We start from the raw sequence: 16,081 nt of genomic DNA on the forward strand, positions 1-16,081 counted from the left end.
AACTTCAAGTCACTAGGGGAGTCTTGCCCAGTAGCTTAAAAGAAAATGTTCACCAAAGATGGTGAGTATTCCTGCATTATGGACATTTACATATGTTTTTTTCCACAATGTGGCTTGTGTCTTCAACTAAGTTGGAGGAATCAAAGTTATGCATTATTGATGTGTATATAGATGTCTCATGTTAAGATGAAGATGCTGAACCTAAAGAGGACCTTTTTTTTTTTATTCAAAGCCAAACAACCAATGGCAAAACTACTACCACACCAAAAAGTGAGGGTAAAGCAAGACTTTATTAAGTTTTGTGACTTTGCATTTGTACATTAATAATTGGTTCAGGGCCTCTTCTAACATCATTATGTTAGAAATTGGCCTCCATAAGAAGCTTTGTTTGCCAAACCTTGAGTTGTAACAGAAGCACTCAGAATGAAGGAAATCATTAACATGGATCAGCTCGATAAGGAATTCTGCAACAATCAAGGTGCAATTGGAACATCAAAAAATGACATTTCCAAACCTGCCAGTGAAAACGGAAAATGTGGAAAAAAAAAAAAAACTATCTGAAAATATTGTTCTAAAATTGTGCCATTTGCATTTAGCATACCAGGCTAAAACAGAGTTGTAAAGAGGATTTCTTCCTTTAATGAGGTACAAATGGTCTAACAAATGGAATAGATACAGGATAGATTTAATTAAAAGCAAACTCAAAATTTGCATAAACTTCAGTTAGCCTGCAAAGATTTCATTTCCAGATCCACACACCAAGGCCAGAAGGTGCTGAGTGCAGCAGCAAGTGATAGTCCTGGCCAATGTAGGTGAGTGCAGCTTATAATCAGTTCTACCAATGTGGGCCTGCAGCTGGTGCGGGGCCGTGTGTATCACGCCTAAGGGAAGAGAGTTGCCGACCCTTCCCCAGCATAAAATGGAAAAAACAAAAAAAAAACCCAGCGAGACCCCCAGGCTCTGCAAGGCCCAACGCGGGAACCGCGATTCCGCTGAGCGAGGCCTTAAAGCTGCTTCACTCGCACGTGATTTTTTTCTGGCCGGGCTGCAACTAACACCCCCCAGCTGGCGCTGCGCTGCGCTGCCCCCGGCCCCCTGCAGCCGCTGTCCCGCCGCGCAGGCAGGGCGCGTGCAGAACGCAGGGCCTCCCCCAGCCTTCTTAGCCCAACGCTCTCAGCTCGCTGCGCCGCACGCGCGCCCAGACAGCCCCTGACCCACCCCTCACACATTTAATTGTCCCCGCTGCACGCCGCCGCTGGCCCTTTTCTCGTCAAGTCTCGCGATATCTGGGCCGGCGGCCGGCCGGCCTGGGCGGCGCCATGTTGGCGCCTGGGTAGAGCGGGCTGGGCCCCTCCCCTTGTCGCCAGGCCGGCGGCCCGGATCCCGGAAGCGCTTTACGGCCGCGCCCAGCGTTCCACAGCCCCCCCTACCCCGCCCCCTCTTCTGAGCTCGCGCTGCCTGGAGACCAGTTCCCCCCTCCGCGAGCGGACAGGGGGGACCCGCCTCCGCCGGACCCAGGAGGAGGGGGGCGTCCCGGGCAGCCCCCGCCCCTCCCCCGTGTAGAGCGAGGGGGAGCCGGGCATGCTGCCGCCGCCGCCCCCCAGCGCACGGTAAGGGCGAGGCTGTGCCGGTTGGGGGGTCCCGGGTGCGAAGGGGGGCGAGGGCTGCGGAGGGGAACCGGGGGCTGGGCTGCGGTGACTGTTCCTTGTAGGCTCCGACCCGGGGGGAGGGGAACCCGCCGCTCCTCTGACGGGCTGGGGAGGGGGCGATGGGTGCGTGGTGCCCTCCCCCCCCCCCCCCAGGACAGCAAAACTTTGGCTCTGTGTGTTTGGAGGCGGCGTGGGGGTTGCCTGGTGATGCCGCGTAAGTCTGTGACCGGGAGGTGGCTTCTTGCGCGGGGCCACAACTATTGTCTGGCTGTTTCTGGTGTAAGTCATTGCAGGTGGGAGAGTTGCCACCGCCTCCTTCCACTCTTCGGCATGCTGACTCTGCAGCCTGCTGCTGTTGTGGTTTTGGCTGTGGCATAGAAGAGGTAACAATGGCCTGGTTGTGCTCTGTCCGGACTCCTCTCTCAGAGCTAGACTTGAGCTCCTGTGTGTTGTGTTCTGTAATCAAACATATCAGAGACGCTAATTACGCCTAATATAGATGGTTTGCTGCTGTTTTGAAATTCCTGTTTGAGGGTGTGTTTACACTTCCTTCAGACATGACTTGTAATCCCATATCAGCTTTTCCCCCGTCTAAGATTTTTCTTTCCCTTTTTTTGCTCTTGTTAAATATGCCCAAGAATGACTGTGTTTTAAAGTTTCATAAAAGTACTGTACGGTTCCTTTATCCTTGGAAAAGTGGCATGGCCTAAATGTGCCAAGTTAAAAGGTGGTTCTTAATAAAGTAAAGCAAGACACTGTACTAACTTTTCTATAAGTCTATGTAAAAGCGGCTATAAAGATTATGATAAATGATATTGTCAGTTAGCATTGTTTGCTAATTGTCTTATATCCTATTTTAAACTGAGGAATCCTTTAAAAATGGTAGTTGCTTTTCTAATTATTACAGTAGGCTATGCAGTAAATGTTCGTTGCTGAAGCCTTGTCAGTATGATTTTCTACAATGACTTTTTCATTTTACATAAACATTAATAGGACAAATCTCACTGCTGATTTATCAACTCTCAGTAGAGAATCTTTGTTTTTAGCTCGGGCATACAGTACTACAAGAAAAAAGTACAAACTGTCAATTGGTAGACTGGTAGCCTATAACTGGTATATATGAGCAGTTTACGTTTTGAGTATTTTTTAAATTAAACCCTCTTACAATGGAAAACATGCCTTTTATTAAAAGGAGTTTATTTTGATAGTTAAACTACTGATTTTTTTCTTCTTACAGTAGAATAACATAAAAAGCTTTCTTTTCCTAAGTAAAACTCCTGAAGTTTCTGTTTGCAAAGCTTCTATTCATTTTATAAAATATGGTAGAAAAATGGTGTTTGTATTTCATGTTTTAAGATCTATATTATAAAGTGGAACTATGGCTTTTACTTGAAAAATAAAAATTCTCCCTCTCTCCTGTTAGTATCATTTTATACTCTGCAGGTTAAGTTGTGAATTGAACTTGTGATTAGTGAGGTTACAGGCATGGTGTACTACTATTCTGTCTGCTGTGCATTACCAAGGGATCCTTGCTGCCTTGTATAATAGTGGTGTGGCTTATAAGAAAAAATAACTATTGACTTGACTGAAGCTGTGTCGTTACCGCAGAATGAGAATAGCCACTGTGAAATGTCACACTGCCTAACTCAGGTGTTAGGCTATGTCTACGCTACCATGGTAAGTTGACCTACATTGCACAACTTCAGCTATGTGAATAACGTAGCTGGAGTTGACGTACCTTACGTCGAGTTACTGCGGGGTCTGCACTGTCCTGTCGACTTACCTTACTCTTCTTGTTGGGGGTAAAGTACAAGGGTCAACTGGAGAGCGATCTGCTGTCAATTTGGCAGGTCTTCACTAGACCTGCTAAATCAACCGCTGGTGGATCGATCTCAGTGTGTTGATCCTGGCTGTGGTGTAATACAATAAGGCTACATTTAACAGCTGAGAGTTGTGTTAGCTGGAGCCTATGCCCCTATCAAGCCAGTCATCTTGAGTTAGTATTTTTGTGTGTGGTTGGGACTTGAGTTAGGGGCAACACTCAATTTACAACTTAAGATAACTCTGCAGTGAAGACAAACCCTGAGACTATTGGTTTGCGAAAAAGATGCTGAAGGAGCTCCTGAAGTAGGCAACATTGAAAAGTCTTGATAGCCTAAATTGTATAGCTAAAAGCGATTTTCTCAAACTGGCACTTCGTCTTAGGTGTTGATAAACTTGTCCATGCTTATTGATCTAGAAAGTCTCCTAAAAAGCAGGTTTTAGTTTAGTTCAACTGTAACAAAACAACTTCATATTGGGGTATTTTATCACATGTGGTCTTGGCAAAGATTTTTCAGTATCCAAGAAAAGTAGTGTATTATAATGGTAGATGATATTGGAGAAATTATTAATCAAGACAGGTTCTGATATGTTTCTAGTTCAGGCTGTTAATTTACTGAATATCATGCAGGACTTAATGGGTGAAGGTCTATAGCCTGTGTTATGCAGGAGGTCATATATAGGTAGTCATAATGGTCTCTCTCGGCCTAAAAATCTATCAATATTAAGTTGAAGCGTGCATAGAAAGTCATTTTATGCCTCCGTTGTTTTTTTCAAGCCTAAAACACAGTTCTAATCTGAAAAGCAATTCTGTAAAAATAGCAAGTAGTGTTTTGTTTGTCTGTGATTCTATATTATATTTTCTCAGTTTACAAATAACAGGTTTTTTTCCTAAGCAGAAACTTGTCTTGGAATCTGGCAAGATTCTTTTCTTGCCTTTTGCATTATCGTAGATAATAAAGATTCTGCAGGCCAAATGTTGTTTTCAATATTGCCTCCTCTAACCCTGTAGCTTTAAGTGGACTTATTTAGGATTCAGAGTAGCAGCCGTGTTAGTCTGTATCCGCAAAAAGAACAGGAGTACTTGTGGCACCTTAGAGACTAACAAATTTATTAGAGCATAAGCTTTCGTGGACTACAGCCCACTTCTTCGGATGCATGTAGTCCACGAAAGCTTATGCTCTAATAAATTTGTTAGTCTCTAAGGTGCCACAAGTACTCCTGTTCTTTTTACTTAGGATGTAACTGAGGGCCATGATTTCAAGACAGCTGCTCCAGTCCTGCAAAGATTTACACTTGTACTTAACTTGAAGTAGGTTGAGTAGCCCCATTATAGTCTGGCCTGCTGAAACTATATTAAGGTGGCGGGACACCATCCAGAAACAAACCAGTCAGGTTTTTGAGTCCTGTAATGTATTATTAGGACTTGTCAATGTCACCTTATGCCCCCTTTGATATGGAAACACAATAAATAATAAACATGAACCCCCTAAAACCATTTTTACTGAGAAAAAGTTCAGAATAAAACTTGTACTTGTAACCAGTACATCTCTAAGTTGGGTAACATTGAGGGTTTTTTAAGTTTTTACTTTTACAGCAACAGGTCCATAACAGCCAACAATCAAACTACTAACTCAATGTTTTCTATGCTTAGTACATTTTTTTGAAATCTAAGGCTGGTAAGTTTTAGTGAATGTCCAAAACTAATGAGTATAATATAGTTCCAAATTTAATAAAATTTGGGTATGTTAAATGTGTTGTGTACACTTTCTGTAGTTGAGTCTAGTAACCTTTTTACTTTTAGAAACATCTTTCCAAAAATGTAAGATGAGCTTTAATTAATATTAAGAATCTGGAATAATTTCTTGTTGTAGTTGAACCAGGTAATATGTCAAGCTTTAATATATCAAGAAAGACATTGATTTTTGTCAAATAATCCAATAAAACATACATAATGGAGAATAAACCCTATGGAGAGGTTTCCTTTTTATGTATCAGAGCCTCCATATTATTTTTTTCTTGGGCACATTTTTGAACTTTTCATTGGGGGTAATGATACAAATGTACAAAACAAAAATGTCTGCCAATGTTTGTGGTTTTGCAGTTATATTTTCTCCCCCCTGCTCCCCTTTGGTGTGTGGAAGGCTCTCAAAAACCAAATGGGCAAATTATACAGCGGAAGCAGTAAAGTTGCCTAGGACAGTGTAACCAAACTAATATTGGATGTTTATTTTCAGCAACAAACAATAGCAAAAAATCAGAGGTTAGTGACTTTTTTTCAGTTGAAGGTGCCCTTTTAATGGCTGTGTAATACATATCTTCTGCATGCTCCACATTTTAAAAACAATATATATTTTGTGCTATCTTGTCTGCATAAAGAATATGCGAAATGAGACTTTCTTGTGAAAGACTGATGATAACCGTTTTGCTGAGATTGCATACAAATAGATGACAAATGCCAATTCATGTCTGTGAGGGATTACAGCTAAATGAGGAGAGAGTTAGACAAAATAAAAATTCCTCTTGGAGGGCGGGGCAGAAATTTATTTCGACTGTCAGAAGTGCTTTCTCAAAATTATTTTCAGAACAAGATCCTCAAGAGATTCTACTGAACCTCAGATAATTTATTTAAAGCAGGTCTCGCAAAGGAGAGCAAATGCTGAAGATGCCAGCAATTGTCTGCAAATATGTCACATACCTGTCCTAAATTGAACAAATTCTGGCCTGACATACATGCAGAAACCTCTGTGGTATTGAATGTCCTGTTCGGTCTGCTTATTCTTCATGAGGTAGATATCTTGGCTGTAGCCTCATTCTAGTATCAATAAATACTTAGAAGATGGAGTTCTGATGTTAACATTTTAATGCAGTGGTTCTCAGTTTTTCTAGAGTACTGTACCCCATTCAGGCGTCTGATTTGCCTTGCGTACCCTGAAGTTACACCTCACTTAAAAACTACTTGCTTGCAAAATCAGACATAAAAATACAAGTGTCACAGCACACTGTTACTGAAAAATTGCTTACTTTCTAATTTTTACTATATCATTATAAAATCAATTGGAATATAAATATTGTACTTAATTTCAGTGTATCGTATATAGAGCATTATAAGCAAGTGATTGCATGAAATTTTAGTTTGCACTGGATTTGCTAGTTCTTTTTATGTTGTCTGTTCTAAAACTAAGCATATATGTAGATGAGTTGCTGTATCTCCCCGAAAGACTTCTGAGTACCCCCAAGTGTACATGTACTTCTGGTTGAGAACCACTGTTTAATGTCTACCAGGCACTTTGATTTCAGAAGTTGGCCACTGATGCAGCTTTCTTATTAGTGGGATGAAAAACTGAAAGAAATATGCTAAAGTTGAAGAATACATAGATATTCTGGATAAAGAAGAAATGTATAATGCTGGTATAGGTATTATAATCCAAAATTTTTGTAACACTGGATCTTTAGTGTTTTACCTTTCTTTTCCCTTAATCTTTTTCCTTGATCCTGTCTCCTCTTGTACATATATTAGACCTGATAGATCCCACTACCTATGTCTGCTCTTCAGTTTACTGAATGTTCTAATTGACCCAGATCCAATAGGTGTTTTAAATTTTGGAAAAAGTCTGTTCAAGTTTTTAAAAATGATAGAATTAGTGCACTAAAGTTCAATTGCTTTCAAATATAATTTGCATAGTAAGTAGACTTCGTAAAATCATGCGTCAAGTTTTACCAAATAAGTTGATCCAACAAGCTGGGATTTTTTTTTTATTTACCCCTATGTACTGTCTTACAATGACCAACATAACACTGTAATCATAGTTCAGTAGTTTCACAGTATAGTATAAAAATGGAAAATTGGTTGTGTGATTGGATGAGAAGATTCTTAGAGCACTTTATTAAAAACCTGAATTGTGATTTTTGTGGACTTCCTGAAGTCCACCCTAGAGATTGCTGTCCATATTCTCAGTTGCTGTAGGGATTAGATGTCTGGGAAGTGGCAGTAGACCATTGACCGGAAAGCAGCTTTTCTTTTTATGAATGCAGTCCAGGAAAAAACATCTCTTGCAGCAATTTTTATATGCTTTCTATATTTTTTGCACTTCCTCTCCTGTTAAAATAAACACAAGTGCTTCAATCTGCCTATCTTTGTCTCTAATCCACTCTGAGGTTTTTAGTCTTCCTTTGCTTTGAATACCTTGTTTCCCACCCATTACATGTGTTTAGAGACATGTCCTAAAGACAGAGCTTTTGTCAGTCCTGATAAAATGCTGTGGAAAAAAATGGCTCACACTCCATTTGTTTAATTCTTTATTTACTTTTTTTAATATGTGATCCAGGAAAAAACATAAAAACTGTAAAATATGTGGATTTATGTTTTCATTATGCTAAGAAATATAAATCCCCAATAGTATGAACATGTATTAAAAAGAAACTTCTGGTCATTTCCCTTTTTTGTACGGTGGTTGTGATAAATGTGTTAGGTGAGTGGCAGACACCACTGATTGATTTGGTCAACTTAATGTATCCTCTCTACACACATGCACATCATACATCATTTGAAGGCTTATTGTGTCTTCTTCAAGATAAGGTGTGATGTGGAGCAGTCAAATGGTGCCGTTATCATAGAAATAGGGATAACCAATGATACCATCAACACGTTAAAATGACCACTTTGGAATATTTGCATTCAAGACATAAAATTGGGTTTCTTTGTGGCCTCAAAGCATCACAACAACTGTCCGGTAAAACAAAATATGATAAGTTTGTACAGGTATCACTGAAATGTAATAGGGCTGGTGATATTTCTAGTCATCATTATTATCATAACTAGGGCCCTACCAAATTTATGGACCATGAAAACCGCATCACAGACCGTGAAATCTGGTCTCTCCCCATGAAATCTGGTCTTGTGTGCTTTCACCCTATACTATACAGATTTCATGGGGACCAGTGTTTCTCAAATTGGGGTTCCTGACCCAAAAGGGTGTTGCGGGGGGGGGGTCACAAGTTTATTTTAGAGGGGTTGCGGTATTGCCACCCTTACTTCTGCACTCCGCCAGCAGCAGCGTGGAAGTAAGGGTGGCAATACCATACCATGCCACCCTTTACTTCTGCGCTGCTGCCCTTGGAGCTGGGCGACCGGAGAATGGCGGCTGCTGGCTGAGGGCCCAGCTCTGCAGGCAGCAGCACAGAAGTGGGGATGTCAGTACCATGCTATGTCATCCTTACTTCTGCACTGGTGCTGACGGTGACTCTGCCTTCAGAGCTGGGCTCCCAGCAGGGTGGATTTGATTTAAATCAAATTGATTTCAATCATGATTGAAACCACTAGTCAGGAAGACTTGATTTAATCATGGATTTCTAAATAAAAATGCATTCTTGTTAGTTGTTATAACCTTAATACATATTCTTCACAACTCAGATGTAGGTTTCATTTTTAAGGGTATCCACTATACATTTTTAAAGTGATTTATTTTGAGAACTTTTCAGATTAGTTTTACAGCTATATCAGAAAATGAAAGATTGTTTGGTTATTTCATTTACCAAAGGTAATTGAAGCAGATCGTTCACCTCCCAATGACTTCATAAATATCTTCAATTCAACAGGTTAATCATTAATATTTGGAGGATTTTCTTGCCATGTTGTATTAGGAGGAGAACATCACCAGACAGACATTTAAATTCTTTTATTTAACTAAAACAACAATATTATGTATTCAACAGCAAACATATAATATTTTAACAAAAAAAGCATGTGAATTTTTGAATTTAGTTAAACATTCAAGTTTTTAAAATCAGGTTTGTTTTTAAGATTTTTTTAACTAAAATAGTTAAATGAAATATTTAAAAAAAAATTAAATCTACATCAGCCAGGTCAACACGAGAAACTTAAAATATTGGCTTCTGCTGCTAACTCAGTTGTCTTCACCTTCATTTTCCTGTTTGTTCATAATTTGGAAAAGAAAAACACACTTCCCTGCTTTTTTAGGTCCCAAATAATTTCTGAATTTGGAATGAATTAGTCCAAAGGAAGAAAATATTTTTTCTACGCCAGCAGAAGAAGCTACTGCTATTAAAAGTGAGATGATCACTTCAACAGTCTCTGAATCCAAGTGCTTAAGTGACTTCCACCAGTTCACTGGTGTGACTTCCTTTAAAACATCATCAGCAAACATATATTTCTTGAATGGTTCACCCTTAGCTCTGAAGTTTATTATAGTTGGCATTATGGAGGGATGATTGCTGGATGTCCATATCGTAGCTAACTCCTCTTCTTCAGCAGTTAAGGTTTGACACTGTCCCATTCGTTTTTTTTTAATGCTTGTAATTTAACTCTTATTGCATATTTCTCTTTTTAAGATCTCACTGAGTTCTTTCCAGATTTCAACAGTGTCAGCAATAAAACAGCTATTTCCCTGCATTTTGTTAAAGGCTACGGAAATAGGCTTCAGGGTACTCCGCATGTGTTCAACATTTCTCTTAAGCCCAATGTTCAGAACTTTGGCTGTGACAGTGCCATACATTTTTTTCACGATTTTGTTCACAAACTGTCATCAGATTAGGCCAGTTCCTCATACAGTGCTCAAAACTGTCCACTACTGAGTTCTATCACATGTCTTGTGGGAGAGTTAACTTGATTCGTCCCACTTTTTTTCAGAGCAGCTGCTGTAAAGTGATTATTACGGAAGTATTTTGCAATTTCAACAACATTAGCCTTTATTTCTGGAACACTGAAGTCTTTGGCTAGGAGGTGCATCAAATGAGCACTGCAACCGTATGTTATTAGCTTGGGACTCTCTTCTAAATAATTTCTTCTCATCTTGGATACATTTGCAGCGTTGTCTGTGACCAACCTGTGTACTAGACATTTGAATTTTTAACAGTTTGTTATAGTTTTTACTGCTACTTCTTGTAAGTATTCTGCTGTGTGTGCATTTCCTGATGTATCAATTGTTTCTGTAAGGAAGACATTCCCTTTTTCTGTTGTCACACAACACATACAACAGGATCATTGTGGTCATTGCTCCAACCATCAGGACTCAAGTTAACAATTTTACCCTCTAGACCTTTTGCACACTGCTCAATTTCTCTTTCATACGCTTTATCCAGCAATTTGGCTGTGACATCTGCTCTTAATGACTGAACCATGTTAATGAAGTGTGGGTTCTCAATCATATGGAAAGGAGAGTTGGTTGCATAAACAAACTGGGCAATTTTTTCATCAATTACCTCTTTTTGTAATCTTGCTGGTTCTTATCACAAACTTGTCTATCGTTGTTTCTGGATGATGGAGATTTTTTTTTCTCTTTTTGCTACAGGTGATATACTGCGGCTATGTGACATATATGATACTGAAACACTATCATTGGCAGATAACTCTGAAACTATAGAAAATGATGCTGATCTTGAAGGTGGATAGTCTTCAGAATCCTGTATGTTGAGGATGGATTCTCCTAAACAATAAGTCAATGCAATTATTTAATTACCATATTGATCATTTAGTATTACTCGTATTCACTGACATTCAGTACTACTTTAAAGGTGAATTTGTAAAAGGAAGATTTGTCTATTTCAGCTATGTATTTTTTATCACAACTGCATCTAAAATGATAGTACCATAGAGTAACAACTATACTTTTTGCTCAAACATGAGAATTCAAGAATAGTCCAGAAGGAAGACAGTCTTTACGAAAGAAAAATGAAATAAAAAAGTTTAGCAACCTGAAGATCCTGCATGTTCAGACATGTTCCTTTCATCATCTTCAACACAGCTTCCTCCTAAGAAGGAACACGTCTCATGATGTTGTTTCATTTGGGCAACTAGGCCTTGCATTTCTTTGTTGCACTGTTTGCATTTTGCACACATACCTGTCTTACCCACAGGTAGAGGAACTTCATTAAAATATTCCCAAATTGGGTCTGTTTTACAGCCTGCTGCCTTATAGGTTTTCCCTTCTAGTGAAAAACTGGATGTGCACAAGTCCATGGGGCTGGATGCGCTGCATCCGAGGGTGCTAAAGGAGTTGGCGGATGAGATTGCAGAGCCATTAGCCATTATTTTTTAAAACTCATGGTGATCGGGGAGGTCCCGGATGACTGGAAAAAGGCTAATGTAGTGACCATCTTTAAAAAAGGGAAGAAGGAGGATCCAGGGAACTACAGGCCAGTCAGCCTCACCTCAGTCCCTGGAAAAATCATGGAGCAGGTCCTCAAGGAGTCAATTATGAAACACTTAGAGGAGAGGAAAGTGATCAGGAACAGTCAGCATGGATTCACGAAGGGGAAGTCGTGCCTGACTAACCTAATTGCCTTCTGTGATGAGATAACTGGCTCTGTGGATGAGGGGAAAGTAGTGGATGTGTTATTCCTTGACTTTAGTAATGCTTCTGATACGGTCTCCCACAGTATTCTTGCCGCCGAGTTAAAGAAGTATGGGCTGGATGAATGGACTGTAAGGTGGATAGAAAGCTGGCTAAATCGTCGGGCTAAATGGGTAGTGATCAATGGCTCCATGTCTAGTTGGCAGCCGGTTTCGAGCGGAGTGCCCCCGGGGTCGGTCCTGGGGCCAGTTTTGTTTAATGTCTTTATTAATGATCTGGAGGATGGTGTGGAGTGCACTCTCAGCAAGTTTGCAGATGACACTAAACTGGGAGGCGTGGTAGATACACTAGAGGGTAGGGATTGGATACAGAGGGACCTAGACAAATTAGAGGATTGGGCCAAAAAAAACCTGATGAGGATGGAAGAATCTCATGTACTGCTACAGACTAGGGACTGAATGGCTAGGTAGCAGTTCTGCAGAAAAGGACCTAAGGGTTACAGTGGATGAGAAGCTGGATATGAGTCTACAGTGTGCTCTTGTTGCCAAGAAGGCTAATGGCATTTTGGGCTGTATAAGTAGGGGCATTGCCAGCAGATCGAGGAACGTGATCGTTCCCTTTTATTCTACATTGGGGAGGCCTCATCTGGAGTACTGTGTCCAGTTTTGGGCTCCACACTACAAGAAGGATGTGGAAAAATTGGAAAGAGTCCAGCGGAGGGCAACAAAAATGGTTAGGTGGCTGGAGCAGATGACTTATGAGGAGAGGCTGAGGGAACTGGGATTGTTTCTCTCCAGAAGAGAAGAATGAGGGGGGGATTTGATAGCTGCTTTCAACTACCTGAGGTGGAGTTCCAAAGAGGATGGAGCTCGGCTGTTCTCAGTGGTGGCAGATGACAGAACAAGGAGCAATGTTGCAGTGGGGGAGGTCTAGGTTGGATATTAGGAAACATTGTTTCATTAGGAGGGTGGTGAAGCACTGGAATGCGTTACCTAGGATGGTGGTGGAATCTCCTTCCTTGGAGGTTTTTAAGGCCCGGCTTGACAAAGCCCTGGCTGGGATGATTTAGTTTGGAATTGGTCCTGCATTGAGCAGGGGGGTTGGACTAGATGACCTCCTGAGGTCCCTTCCAACCCTGATATTCTATGATTCTATGTGAGAGAATGATATGGTAGATCTCAAATCAATGAAGGCTATACTCGCAAAGACTTCAAGACTTCTGGAATATGCTGCTCAAACAGTTTCACTTTTGTTTCTACTGCCTGTCCCTCCCTTTTCACATTATCTCGAGACTTCTCCTTGTCCAGATCTATTCCACCTCCCAACAATCTACTATTCATTGAACTTTTTGAAACTTTGCAATTTTAGAGAGAGGTAAGGGATTGACTCTGTGTACACAAATTTGCAGAGGGACAATAGGGTTGAGGTCTGTTATTTCTCACCTCTGTATATTTATTTTAAAAACATTTTTGTTGTTAACAAGCATGTTATCTCTAGAGACACAAATCCACAGTTTGAGAGCTGCAAAACTAAGCATCTTTGATGGTATCTTCTAGACTGAGCACTGAGTCCCATTGGGATAGAAAGATTAACCGAAATAATCTATACAGAAGCCCCTGAAACCCCATAAAATTGGGTCCCTAATCCATGAACTATTGGAACTCACAAAACTTTTCTTAAACATTACGTGAATATATTGTCTCAGACTATAGAATTAGAATTTATAATCCCTATTCCATGATGAGATATCTGAGCTATAATGTATCTTAATCAAAACTATCTTTAGATAGCTTCTTTCCTCAAAAAGCATTTTATCAAAAAAATCTGATTTAAATAAAAAAATCCGATTTTTTTTTTAAAATAGTTGATTTTTATCCGTCCTGGTCTGTTCAGAAAATGAACACTCATGTAGAAGGAGAATATTTGGACTTAAGACCTTTTCTCCCCCACTCCTGTGCCTTTTGTGTTCTAGAAGTGTCTACATTATAGCGGATTTTAAGGTAGTCATTCTACAACACACAAACTTCAGGACCAGACTTCAAAGTGAAACTGCTGAGCTTCAGTTCATTTGCAAATTTGACACCATCAGCTCAGGATTAAACAAAGACTGTGTATGGCTAGCCAACTACAAAAGCAGTTTCCCCTCCCTTGGTGTTCACACCTCAACTGCTAGTAGAGGGCCTCATCCTCCCTGATTGAACTAACCTCGTTATCTCCGGACTGATTCTTGCCTGCATATTTATACCTGCCTCTGGAAATTTCCATTACATGCATCTGACGAAGTGGGTATTCACCCACGAAAGCATATGCTCCAATACATCTGTTAGTCTATAAGGTGCCACAGGAGACTGTTGCTTTTTACAGATCCAGACTAACACGGCTATCCCTCTGATACATAATATTGTATATCATATATCAGTACTTGGGACCCTTTGTCCTATGCTGCACATGAGACCCAACTTGTATGGCAACATCTCTCTGTGTGTATGGGAGCTGTACTGAATTTTGTGGCATAGTTAAGTAATAATTTCAATAATTTTCAGTTATACTGAAATATTTCTAAAATATTTGAAGGTGGAAGTTATTCTGGAAAGTGTATTTTACTGATCACTTGTCTATGGGAATTTGCAACTTCAGATTTGATAGTCTGCATATCTTAATTGTCTGATAACCTGGTGGTGGTTACAGTATTAACAGTAAACAGGTGCTGTACAAAATATTTGATGCTTCATAATATTTTCAGTAAGCATTCTGAAGATAGTTTTATAGAGTATATCAGGGATCAGCAACCTTTGGCACACGGCCCGCCAGGATAAGCCCCCTGGTGGGCCGGGCCAGTTGTTTACCTGCCATGTTCGCAGGTTCGGCTGGCTGCACCTCCCACTGGCCGCGCGGTTTGCCGTCCCAGGCCAGCACATCCCTGGGTCCGCGCCGCTTCCTGCAGCCCCCATTGGCCTGGGACGGCTTACCCTGGCGGGCTGTATGCCAAAGGTTGACAATCCCTGGAGTATATTATTGTGAGATGTTACTGCAATTCCTTACTGATATTTATCCAAGGTTTCTAGATATGTAATTTTAAATTGATTAACAAATGGAAAGTTGGCGGAGTTATGAAAAGCATAATAGGGAAATGTTTAATTGTATACATCTTACTAAACATTAAAATTGTGGAAAAATTAGGAAAACATTAAGCATATTTTGGCTGCACACATTTGCTTCTCTGTTTTATAAAATAACTTACTTCCATGTAGCTGAATTGGATGTGCATTCCTTGTTATAGGCGGTAGTGCTGATGGAATCCTAACCATCTGCAGTGGATAACCTTCTGGTGGTATTTTTTTTCATCATCAATCAGGAAAGTAAACTTGATTTTTTTATTTTTATTTTTTGTAATGCTACTTAATAGTATTCTAAAGCTTTTCTGACGATGCTGGATTTAAGTTTATTAGCTCTGTATATAACTTGTTAAAACACAAAATATATTGGTCCTTATATGTTTCACATGACCCACCTTTTGTAATCATTCCAGAATTATGCAGCGTAATCATGCTTGCTTGCTTCAGTTGTTTCCTCCCATTCTCTAAAATGGAAACATTTTCTGCTTCTGGCTGGAGCTCATGCAAATGACCTTGTCTCAAACAGATGCTGCAAGTGAATCAGCAGAGATGCACTCCTGGAAATAATGACTTTCTAAGAAGATTTATTCTTTCTTTAAAGGATACGTATCTAAGGGCTAGTCTACACTGGCCATGGCAACGCTTTAACGTGGCTCGTCTAGTCATGGCACAGCGCTGTCTATACTGACGCTTTACAGCGCTGAAACTTGCTGCATTCAAGGGGGTGTTTTTTCACACCTGTGAGCGAGAAAGTTGCAGCGCTATAAATTGCCAGTGTAGACAAGCCCTTAGATTCTTCTTCTTGTGCGCTGTGTAGCCCTAAAACTCCTGTGATGTGTTCTGTTGGATACATGAACAGATTTTCTGCAGTCAGGAGCTAGTGACCATAGCCACTTCGTAGAGTAGAAGGGGGAGTAGTCTCGGTGTTCTTTTGTTCCCTTCTGATGTGGCAAAGGGTATGTCTACACTTACTGGAGGGTCCGGCGGCAGGCAATCGATGTTCTGGGATCGATTTATCGCGTCTGGTTAAGACGCGATAAATCGATCCCGGAAGTGCTTGCCGTCGACGCCGGTACTCCAGCTCGGCAAGAGGAGTACGCGGCATCGACGGGGGAGTCTCCCTGCCGTGTCTGGACCCGCGGTAGGTTCGGACTAAGATACTTCGAATTCAGCTACGTTATTA

At 40.6% G+C, this 16,081-nt stretch overlaps 1 protein-coding gene across 5 annotated transcripts in view; it reads left to right on the forward strand.

Moving 5' to 3' along the window:
- Positions 1-1,367: 1,367 nt before the first annotated feature.
- Positions 1,368-16,081, forward strand: part of TAB3 (TGF-beta activated kinase 1 (MAP3K7) binding protein 3) — an 80,667-nt gene continuing 65,953 nt past the window's right edge. For 2 of the 5 annotated variants that reach the window (XM_034754779.1, XM_034754785.1), the window contains exon 1: positions 1,373-1,610. The gene's annotated coding sequence lies outside the window, so the exon portion shown is untranslated. Of the gene's footprint in view, positions 1,611-16,081 lie in introns of all 5 variants that reach the window. The other 3 variants (XR_004643692.1, XR_004643690.1, XM_034754793.1) reach the window with 3 other exon arrangements.

The sequence above is a fragment of the Trachemys scripta genome, chromosome 1, assembly GCF_013100865.1.
Source record: "Trachemys scripta elegans isolate TJP31775 chromosome 1, CAS_Tse_1.0, whole genome shotgun sequence".
Lineage (NCBI taxonomy): Eukaryota > Metazoa > Chordata > Testudines > Emydidae > Trachemys > Trachemys scripta.